The sequence below is a fragment of the Rhincodon typus genome, chromosome 5 (assembly GCF_021869965.1).
Source record: "Rhincodon typus isolate 14 chromosome 5, sRhiTyp1.1, whole genome shotgun sequence".
Lineage (NCBI taxonomy): Eukaryota > Metazoa > Chordata > Chondrichthyes > Orectolobiformes > Rhincodontidae > Rhincodon > Rhincodon typus.
In genome coordinates this window covers 10,524,216-10,535,106 of record NC_063336.1, presented here as the reverse complement: position 1 = coordinate 10,535,106, position 10,891 = coordinate 10,524,216, and the positions used below count along the sequence as shown (strand labels likewise).

Genomic DNA, 10,891 nt, shown 5'->3' with positions numbered 1-10,891 from the left:
TGTTCCTGCAACCTTTGGGTGGCATCGTTGTGGCACTGCAGGAGGCCCAGGATGGACATGTCATCTGAGGAATGGGAGGGGGAGTTGAAATGGTTCGCGACTGGGAGGTGCAGTTGTTTATTGCGAACCGAGCGTAGGTGTTCTGCAAAGCAGTCCCCGAGCCTCCGCTTGGTTTCCCCGATGTAGAGGAAGCCACACCAGGTACAGCGGATGCAGTATACCACATTGGCAGATGTGCAGGTGAACATCTGCTTGATGTGGAAAGTCTTCTTGGGGCCTGGGATGGGGGTGAGGGAGGAGGTATGGGGGCAGGTGTAGCACTTCCTGCAGTTGCAGGGAAAAGTGTCGGGTGTGGTGGAGCTGGAGGGGAGTGTGGAGCGGACAAGGGAGTCACGGAGAGAGTTGTCCCTCCGGAAAACAGATAAGGGTGGGGAGGGAAAGATGTCTTTGGTGGTGGGGTCGGATTGCAGATGGCGGAAGTGTCGGAGGATGATGCGTTGGATCCGGAGGTTGGTGAGGTGGTACGTGAGGACGAGGGGGATTCTTTTTTGGTTCTTATTGCGTGGACGGGGTGTGAGGGATGAGGTGCGGGAGATGTGGGAGACACGGTTGAGGGCGTTCTCGACCACCAAGGGGGGGAAGTTACGGTCCCTGAAAAACGAGGACAACTGAGATGTACGGGAGTGGAATGCCTCATCCTGGGAGCAGATGTGGCAGAGGCGAAGGAATTGGGAATAGGGGATAGCATTTTTGCAGGAAGGTGGGTGGCAGGAGGAGTATTCTAGGTAGCTGTGGGAGTCGGTGGGCTTGAAATGAATATCGGTTTCTAGGTGGTTGCCCGATATGGAGACCTTACCTTGTCTGTCATGCTCGAGCACTACACTAATGTGAGGGTCCTTGACAGGATGTGGAAGAGATTTAATAAAATGAGAGTTTAGCTATATGGATGGTTGGAGAAACTTAGATTGTTCTCCTTGGATTAAAAGAGTTAAAGGAGATCTAGTAAAATGGTTAAAGATTATGAGTTCAGAGAAGCTAGACAAACAAATTAGCTACTGAACTGTATATCTTTTTAACCATCTTCTCAACTTCTCCTGCCACTTTTAAGATGTGTTGATGTACACTTCCAAGTGTGTCTCCTTTAAATGTTAATTATTTAGCTTCTGTTGCCTCCTCCTATCTAATCAACCAAAATGAATTAGGTCATATACTTTTACATTAAAGTTCATTTTCTACAATGTGCAGATTAGATGGATTGGCATTGCTAAATTGCCCCATAGTGTCCAGGCATGCAAATGCTAGGTGGGTTAGCCATGGGAAATGCAGGATTACAGGGATAGGGTAGGGGGGTGGGTCTGGGTGGGGTGTTTTTCAGGGAATCGGTGTGGACTTAATGGGCTGAATAGCCTGCTTCCAGACTGTAGGGATTCCATGATTCTATGTTACATAGTTACATCTTTTTGACACTTGCAAGTACACACCTAGCTGCATGTCTGAGTTTGTTTCATTGGCAAATGTTTACATTATTTTTATTCATTCAAGGCATATAGGCTTTGAAGGCTGGGCCAGTACTTATTGCCCATCCCTAATTGCTCAGAGGGTAGTTAAGAGTCAACCAAAATGCAGTGGGTCTGGAGTCACATGTAGGCCAGACCAGGTAAGGATGGCAGTTTCCCTTCCTAAAGGCATCAGTGAACCAGATGGATTTTTCCAACAACGAACAATGTTTTCATGGTCATCATTAGACTCTTAATTCCAGATTTTTATTGAAAGCAAATTCCACCATCTGCCATGGCAGGATTTGAAACCAGGTCTCCAGAACATTACCTGGGTCTCTGGATTAATGGTCTTGTTATAATACAAGGCTATCACATCCCGTAATGCAATGTATAGTCAAGACAGATCACCTCTATAAGACGGTGGAAATGTGGTGTAGGGACTGAAGAAGCACTCCAAAGAACAGTGCTTATTGTCCAAAGAATAGGATTTAAGTCTCGCCATAGTGATTTGAAAATTTGGATCTGGAAATTAAAAGTTACTGTCAAGCTCTAAGATCGACCTGTTCACTAATCAAAAAGCAATGCTAAAAGCAACTCACCACGCTAGACCCAGAGCAGCACAACTAAATTTTACACAGTTGAATCAAAACCACTACCTGTGGTTGTAGATGTGTCATCAATTATATGAATAGGAAAGATTTAGAGGGATAAATGCAGGCAAGTGGGGCTAGTTTAATTTGGGTAACTTGGTCGGCATGGACGAGTTGTACCGAAGGGTCTGTTTCTGTGCTGCACGACTCTGCGGCTATAACTCTATTTTTTAACCACCTCCCAGCTCATTGGAACTCCTGGCTTGTGACTTCTCAAAATAAAGCAGACTCATTTGGAAAGGCGCTAACCACATTGCAGGACTTCATTGCAGCAAAGTAGAGCCCTCTGAGAATGTGCACAAACCTCCCAGTCATTTTTCTGCTTGTATGTTTTAAGCACTACCTGGCCTGCATCTGGCAGAGTCTGAAAACTACTTATCCACCATCTCAGAACCCATCAAACTGGATTGAAGTACTCCATCCCTAATCTCAAGGGACTGATTGCGAAGACAAAGAGGACCAAGTGGCTGCTTAAATGATGTAACCACAAAATTTCTTTTAAGAAATCTGACAATCGTGCTCCAGATATTAAGGAGACTTTTTTTAAAATGGAAAATCATCTGGCAATCTTTTTTTTTCTGATGAAGGGTCTAGGCCCGAAACGTCAGCCTTTCTGCTCCTACGATGCTGCTTGGCCTGCTGTGTTCATCCAGCTCTGCACCTTGTTGTCTCAGCCTTCTGATGTATTGGCTTGCAGTTCTGGAAGGTGCTGCTGTGTACAGACCTCTGAAAATTACAGGAGGAAAAATTACAGTAGCACAATTTGTAGAAATCTTGGGTTCTCAAATCTTGAGAGACATCTTGAGGGGTGGCATGGTGGCTCAGTGGTTAGCACTGCTGACTCCCAGCACCCAGGGACCCAGGTTCGATTCCAGCCTTGGAAGACTGTCCCTGTAGAGTTTGCATCTTCTCTCAGTGACTGTGTGGGCTTCCTCCCACAGTCCAAGATGTGAAGATTAGGTTGATTGGCCATGCTAAATTGCCCATAGTATTCAGGGATGTGCATAGATATATTAGCTATAGGAAGTGCACGGTTACAGGGATAGATTAGGACGGGATGCTCTTCAGAGGGTTGGTGTATTTCAATGGGCTGAATGACCTACTTCCACACAATAGAAATTCTATGACATCTTGAATGAGTGTTTAAATAAAACAAAGAACTACAGATGGTGTAAATTGAAACAAAGACAGAATTTGCTGGATAAATGCAGCAGAGTAAAGAGAAAGCAGAGTTAAAGTTTTGAATGCAGTGACTCTTCCTCAGAACTGAATAGATCTTGAGTGGATGTTTCTTCAATTTGCTTTATTACTGGTGCTGGCCTTCGAGAGGCACTTTAGTGGAATGTTTTGAAAACAAAGTATCATGTTTGGTTAAGAAGTTATGGCTGCACCTTAACTTAGCCACCACTCTGTCCATTGTGGCACCAGGACTTGACTTTATACTGCTACATGTTTCAGGAAGTCAAGTTGAACTGATAATTTTATTAAAAATAAGTAGACACAATAGGAATGTACATAAACTAGAAAACCACAATATTTTTGTCACATGAAAAGCAAAGATGTGGAGACACTTATTCAATATGACTCCGCTTTCCAATTTACTTCCTTATCGTCTACTCAGAAACAACTGGAAAACTTGAACTTAACCTCCTTTATCCACACACCAATTAACGTCCCAAGCAAGGGTTCCTCCTGCAAAACAAGATACAGTGGTTATCTCATTACACAGTCCACCAAGTGCCATTGCACAATCCTCCCTCTGGTAATGTAGGGACTTCCTATGTCGTCATGGTATAAAAATTAACTGATCAATTGATGAATCAATCTCATAGCCCAAGAAAGTTTGTACTGTACTTTGCTCACTGATGAGTTTTGTACTACGAAATCTGAGTGAAAAGGTTGTCAAAAAAAACTTCGAAACGTGAAACATCGGCAGTACTTAACTTTGCTCGTTAATGGGGCATATCTAGAATTTAGATAGACATTCAACCATTTGCCATTAGGCGACTTATTTGCATTGTTTTACGTGGGGATATGGATAGGCTTTACTTGTGGTCAGTTACTGAGTTTCCACAAGCGTGTGGGTGAGTATTTTTCAGGCGTAATGCCCACCCCCAATGATTAGGGCTGTGCAGTGAAGACGACAAGTGTTGTTGAATTTGAATGCACTTGTTTTCCGCACAGACGGCGGGTACACTGAACAATGGCCCAATTGAGGCGTGGAGAGAGAGAAAGAAAGAAAATTGCTTCATATTATTCATTCACACACCAAAAAGCAACTACATGAACAAGTCAGTTTTGTTTTGGTGGGGTTGGGGAACCTTAACAAATCAGTCCACTCTTACATTCTATATAACGACTCTCCAATAAGAAATTGCCCAAACGAATCTTTAAAAGAGTCAAATGCATTTAACTCAAACACAAATGGGTTTTGGAGAAATAAAGGGGACGCGACTTTTTTCAAAAGCAAAATAAACAACTTAAAAGTAAACTTTAAAAATAGTTTTGTTGTTGTTGATATAGAAACTACCTTTTTTTTTTGAGAGGAGTAGGTTTAAAAAAAAGACATCTTTTAACCCCCTCAGAGTCTATTCGGATGGAGACTGCGTTTTTTTTCTTCTCCGAGTGTCTCTCCTATTTCTCGAGGGAAATTTCTCGAAGGGAGGAAAGAGAAATAAAAAAAATTGGCCAGAAGTTTTTGGTTTTGTTTCCTTCTTTTGAAAAAAAAACGGTTCTTGCAGTGAGCGGAGGGCGGGAAAGACTCCACCTCCTGGAGAATCATAAATTCCTCAGAGCCACCTCAAATATTGAACTTTCTCGCCGGGGCTGGACATTTTAAAGAGATCGTCCAGATCGACACGTGTCGCCAAATAAAAAAAAACACAACCGGAGAAAGAGGAGGAAAAAAAATCCGACAGTCCAAAACTCTATTTTTTTTTTGTCTTTGTTGATAATAGAAACTACTTACAATTTCTTTCAGGGGAGTAGGTTTTTTAAAAAAAACATTTTTTTTACCCCCTCAGAGTTCAGTCGGATGGTGACTGCGTTTTTTTTCTTGGGTATCTCCTATTTTTGTTGGTGGTGGTGGTCACCCCAAGACTTTAACAAGGGATTGTTCTGTTCCTTCCATCATCCTTCCAAAAAAAAGTTTACTTTTAGATGAAGTTTTTTTCCCTCGTTAGTTGGAACTCATCGCGCAGGCGCAGGGAGAGCAGCGCAGCAAATTCAAACGTGAATTCTCTCTCTCGTTGGATTTTGAGAGGAGAGGGGAAAAGAAAGGGGATAAAGTATGGTAGACAGGGGCCCCTTATTGACCTCAGCCATCATCTTCTATCTGTCAATCGGTGCTGCCATTTTCCAAGTCTTGGAAGAACCAAACTGGACTGAAGCAGTGAATCAGTACAAACTCAAAAAGTCTCAGATCCTTAAAGAACACCCGTGTCTCACCCAGGAGGATTTGGAAAAGATTTTGGAGGTAAGCATCTGTACCCCCTGGCTTCTTTCCCATCTCCAGCCCTTAATTAATAGGTGTTCATGCCTTTCCTATCTTCGCATTTACTAATCCTGTATTTATTCTTTAAGCGGCGCAACTTCTCATTTCTCCACCAGGCTCTTCTCTCGATAACTATGTTCCCTGCCCCCATCACTTCCCTGTTTCCAAAATCCTTGAAAAAGTTGGTAATCATCACAAAATTTTAAGTGGTCCCTCAGATCAACTTTCATGTGATTGTAAAATTCCCTCAAATTAACTTCCATATGATTTCTTGAAAGAAAACTCAAGCAAATGCTTAAACTCTCATCCTCAAGTTAATAACTTTTTTAAAAGCTCTCAAATCAACACGCAAAAACTCTCAAATTTTAAAGCTCCCTCAAATTAACTTTCATGTAATTTTTATATTTCAACAAAATGTCTGTATTCTGATTTTAAAACTCCCTTGAATTAACTTTCTTGTGATTTTAAAAACTCTCACTCTACCTTCCATATAAAACATCCCGCACTTAAATTTCTTGAATGACTCCTTTAAGATTTCACCCTAAATTAGTTGGCGTGTGGCTTTAAGAGAAAGGTTATCTGGTAAAGTCGTAATGGAAATGAAAATGAAAATGTTTCTTTGACTGGAACTTGACTTTTTTTAAAATTGTTGTTGAGTCTGTGGCTGTGAGTCCCAAGTTATGCATCAGAACCTCGTGATTATTTCATTTTGGAGTATTTCCCAAACTCCGAGTAACCGAAGTAGTCTGTATTTGCATTTTTATAAAAAAAATGTAGTGGCAATGCGTTTACTCACGATGCAAATCTAAATACACACGCAAAAAAACTGCTGAAACCTGCCGCTCTGAGGGGAGGGAAAGTTGGGGGCGGAAGGGGTCAACGCTTTATTGACCCTCCAATGGCACGGGTGGGGGTTGATCCCGGCTTGACTTTCCATTCTGAGTATGAAGGCGTGTGTTAAGTCTGTGACGGTGGGTCCCGGCTCTCTTATCCTTCTCGTGTCTCCCAAAGCGGAAGAGAGAGAAATTAAATTGTTCACATCCTCCTGCTCTCCAATTAAAAATAAAATCGAATGCTGGAGGTGTGAGATTGAAACGGTAAATCGCCCCAATTGTGAAATGCTGGGTTTTTAATAAACTGGGATCCGCAAGGTAACCTCCTGTGGAATCCCCTGATCCGTTTGTCAAATATCCTAAGACTATGCGGCTCGCAGACTCGTTCACTGATATCATTTGCCACTTGAGCAACATGTCTCTACACAGCGATCACACCAGCACTGAGTTAGGAATGAACAAGCGGTACAAATGCATCAATATTTGCAAGGAGCTCCCCTTTCCTTCCCGCAGAGGGGGGAAACAAAAAAAGTATTTTTTTTAAAAAAAGGAAGAAACTGGTTAGGTTAAAATAGGCGAGAAGACTGTCTTCCCCGTTCGTTTCTGGAAATGTTTAGATTTCCCCTCGGAGCTGAACAGTGTTTGAAAGTGTTATGCCGTCTGAATATTTGGACAAAAGGAGCGAAGTTAAAGGAGTTAGTGCGCGCTGTTTATTTATTGATAAGACACTCTCTTTCCACACCGCGGGGCACATTTGAATGAATGAATGTGTGTACATAGTATGACCCTACAACTGTTAGGCGGCAACACAAAGGATTTAAGTTACGAAGGGAAAATTAAGCAGCGGATCCATGGGAGCGTGGTCAGTGAGTGGGTAAATGAGTGTGTTCTGATGGGGATGGTTGGCTGTCACAGGGAAAGAGGGTGACTGTTAAAACGTGCGCGTCCGGCTTACACTTCACAACAAGTCAAAAATTGTCGACATCGCGTCTTTGAATCCTCCGCTTATTGATACACCGAGATATTATGATATATTTAATCTATATATATGAAGGAGTCCTTTTTTTTCTCTCTCTAAAAGTTGGCTCCTGGTAGTTGGGAATGGGACCGATTCAACACAAGACTAACTCTTCCCTCAAACCTGAACTGTGCAAATCGCATCGCTGAAAGAATATCCGATAGCAGAGTGTTTAGTTCCCTCTCCGCCAACCTTACTCATCTCTCACTTCATCAGCAATAATGATTACTCGATTATGAGTACCTTTCTTAGTTCTTGAAGACGCAGGAGCAGTTGGACTGTAATTCTTTCCTGCCTTTCCCTCGCCTACTTTTGTTAACCCTGCCTCCCTGACTTTAACTCGGTTGGTTTAATTTGAACTCGCTTTGCTACCTACCCGGTTAATGGGTGAACAGGCGGGTGTTTTCACCGTGAAAGTGCACTTGTTTTGTGTTTTTTCAGAGACCCCACGGGTAGCTCTCGGCAGAAGTGAATCGTGGTGAGTGAGAGAGACTGCAAATTATTGGAGCCGGGTTTTTTTTGCGGGTCGGCGGGGGGGTGTTGTTTGCACGTGTGGTTTACAGAGAGAAGCTTTCGAAAACGTAAAAGCAGGTTCTTTGTTTGACGGGTTGACTGGATATTGACAAGTTTGGGCAACTGTGGGGCTTGCCATGCAATGGTGACCGCCAACACCGAGGGGGCGGGTGTGTTAGGGGTGGAAAGGGGCGCGGAGTGGGTGGGAGAGTGCTTTTTTTAAAAAAAATAAATCTACCTAGGGCAGTTTATGCTGTTGCAAGTTTCCACATTCGGGGGGCAGTATGAGGAGGTGGAGTGGTGTGTTTCAGCTTTGTTTTTGGGGTGGGGAGAGTATTGGGAAAGATAAACTCAATATCATGTCCTAAATAATTCAAATCTTGAAATGTCAGATGGTAAATTCAGGAGAATCTTCTTTTCCGGAAGAGTTCATACAGTTCAGAACAGGCCCTTCGGCCCGTTGAGCCTGGACTGACACACAAACTAATCTACACTAGTCCCACTTTCTTGTACTTGGCCCATACGCTTCAATGTTAAACGTGTTACACTATCACAGGAGATGGGGGAAAAAAAATCTACATAAGGAAGCTAGATAAATACAGGAGAGAAAGAAATAGAATGTTCTACTGAAAGTGTTGGACGACGACTTGTGTGGAGCACGAAAACTGCCAAGAATCGACACACTTGTGTGCCCTATGTCTGCTGTACCTTAAAAGTACTTACCTGCAGTGTGTCCACGTTGTAAGACACAGAAGAGGGGATTTTTTTTGTGGGGGGTGGGAAAGATCAAAAACTAACAGTTTTTAAAACTTTGGATTTTGGTTTACATCTCATGAGTTTATGCCCTACTCGCTAATGGAGGTAACCAATCCCAGTACCATGCAGATGGATAGTCAAAGCAAAAAGACTGAATTAATTCAGAACAGTATCTTTTGAGGGTTTTGTTTGCTTCCACTTCCAGTTTTGTTCTTTCAATTTTTAGTTTTTTTTTCTAAATTGTAGAGCCATTTTCTTTTGAAAATATATCCTGTTGTCTTGTGGTCAGCTATTGTGAGTTGTTCTATTTGCAAACCGGCCAAAGTATTCTGCAGGTATAGTAGGAACTGCAGATGCTGGAGAATCCGAGACAACAAGGTGCAGAGCTGGATGAACACAGCAGGCTAAGCAGCATCATAGGAGCAGAAAGGCTGACGTTTCGGGCCTAGACCCTTCATCAGATTTTGACGATGACCAAGCCTCTGACAGCTTTCTGCGTCAGTGTCGTTACATGTAGAGAGGCTGTCATGAGCAAAGTATCAAAGCAGTGGCTCCTGCTGACTTTTGAATTGGCCATCTTGATCCTTTGAGTGTAGATAACAAAACATTGGTGCTATTCACTTGATCAGTGAAATATCCCTTTGTCGGCCAGGGCCTAATTCAATATTGCTTTAGTATCTTCATCAGAAGGCCATGGCTCAAGTCCCTCTTCAGAGACTTGATTGCATAATCCAGGCTGACTCTCCATTCTGAGGAAGGGTCACTGAAACCAAAACGTTAACTCTGATTTCTCTTCACAGACGCTGCCAGACCTTCTGAACCTTTCCAGCAATTTCTGTTTATGTTTCTGACACTTTAGTGCATTACTGGTTGAATGCCATCATTTGGGTGAGACATTAAATCAAGGCTCCTCCAGTTTAGGTGGAAGTATAAGATCACCTGGCACTCTTGGGAAGAAGAGTACTGTTCTGGAAAATATTTATCCCAAACCAATCATTATTGAGTTATTTTGTTGTTTGTGGGGGCTCACCATATGTAAATTAGCTGCTGGGTTTCTGAGTTTCGAACTCAAACTGCACTCTTCCGAAAACCCTTTTTTTTGGGTGTGAATGCAATATCTTGAGGTAATAAAAGGTGCAATATCAGTGCAAACACTGTAGAAGTTGTCAAAGCAAATTAATTGTAAAACTGAGGTTCTAAGTTTATTTGTTGATCTCGGTTGATTTAGCTGATCATCTTTAATGTACTGTTTATCTTCGGTGCCACTGAATCAAGGTTCAAATATATGCGGATACTCGTTCCTGCTAGAAAATGCATGTCAGGACGTCAGGAGCTTTGTTTTTAGGTTTAGCTGTGAAGCATTCACAGTCAAATGGTGCGTTGTTGTTCAGCCACCAAGGTATGACTACCCCTCTGAGAACTCGAATATTTGCCTCTAGAATTATTTCGCAGTATGAGTCTGTGCTCCCTGAGGGGGGAAGAAGGTGGTTTGGGGAGAAACTGGGTTGGGGAGGAATGTAGGGAGGGAGAGAAGTCGTGGGAGGGGTGGTTTGGGTGGTGGGATGAGAGATGTTCCACAAAAATAATTCTGCGGTTGTTTTGGAGAAATTTAAAATGCCTGTCTTTTCTCTTATAGCTCGCCAAGCTTTCCCGAGTTGACGGGTAATCTTTGTATATAGGTGAGTGACGCTGAATCCCCTGCCCTCACTCAGAGGGAGGAGTGGGAGAGCGTCGGTCACTCTTGCTGGTGGCAACCAAGTTGGTTTCCTTTCTCTCTTTCTTGTGCTCTCGCGCTCTCTCTTCCAACCCTCTTTCCCTCCCTCTGCTGATAAAACTGCTTTTAAAATCAGCTCTTTGCTTACCAAGCCTAAAGAGGTCTTGACGATTTGATGTGGGTGGGGGGGGGGGGGGGGGGGGCTGGTGTGGGGGGGGGGGGTGGGGACCGTTCCATGCTTGGCCACCTTGGCTGATGCAAGACGTCTTGTGCATGGGTGTGAAGGTACCTGTCTGCTGCATGGTCTGCTTTGTTGTGAGGTCTTGTTGGTCATTTTTAGCATGCATTTTAGAGTGCACTAAAAATTATTTTCTCGTGCAGCTGTTGTCGGCGAAATAATTTGCATCATGGCTGA

The 10,891-nt window shown here is 43.0% G+C and overlaps 1 long non-coding RNA gene across 2 annotated transcripts; it reads right to left on the bottom strand.

Annotated features, from left to right (window-relative positions):
- Positions 1-3,611: 3,611 nt before the first annotated feature.
- Positions 3,612-7,983, bottom strand: LOC125483124. Of its 2 annotated transcripts, XR_007262093.1 has the most exons (3): positions 7,870-7,983; positions 4,680-5,283; positions 3,612-3,841 (listed from the first exon to the last, which is right to left on the bottom strand). It is a non-coding gene; the product is annotated as an uncharacterized LOC125483124 (long non-coding RNA). The 2 variants fall into 2 exon arrangements; XR_007262092.1 differs by lacking the exon at positions 7,870-7,983 and having other exon boundaries at positions 4,680-5,284.
- Between the last annotated feature and the right edge of the window lie 2,908 nt (positions 7,984-10,891).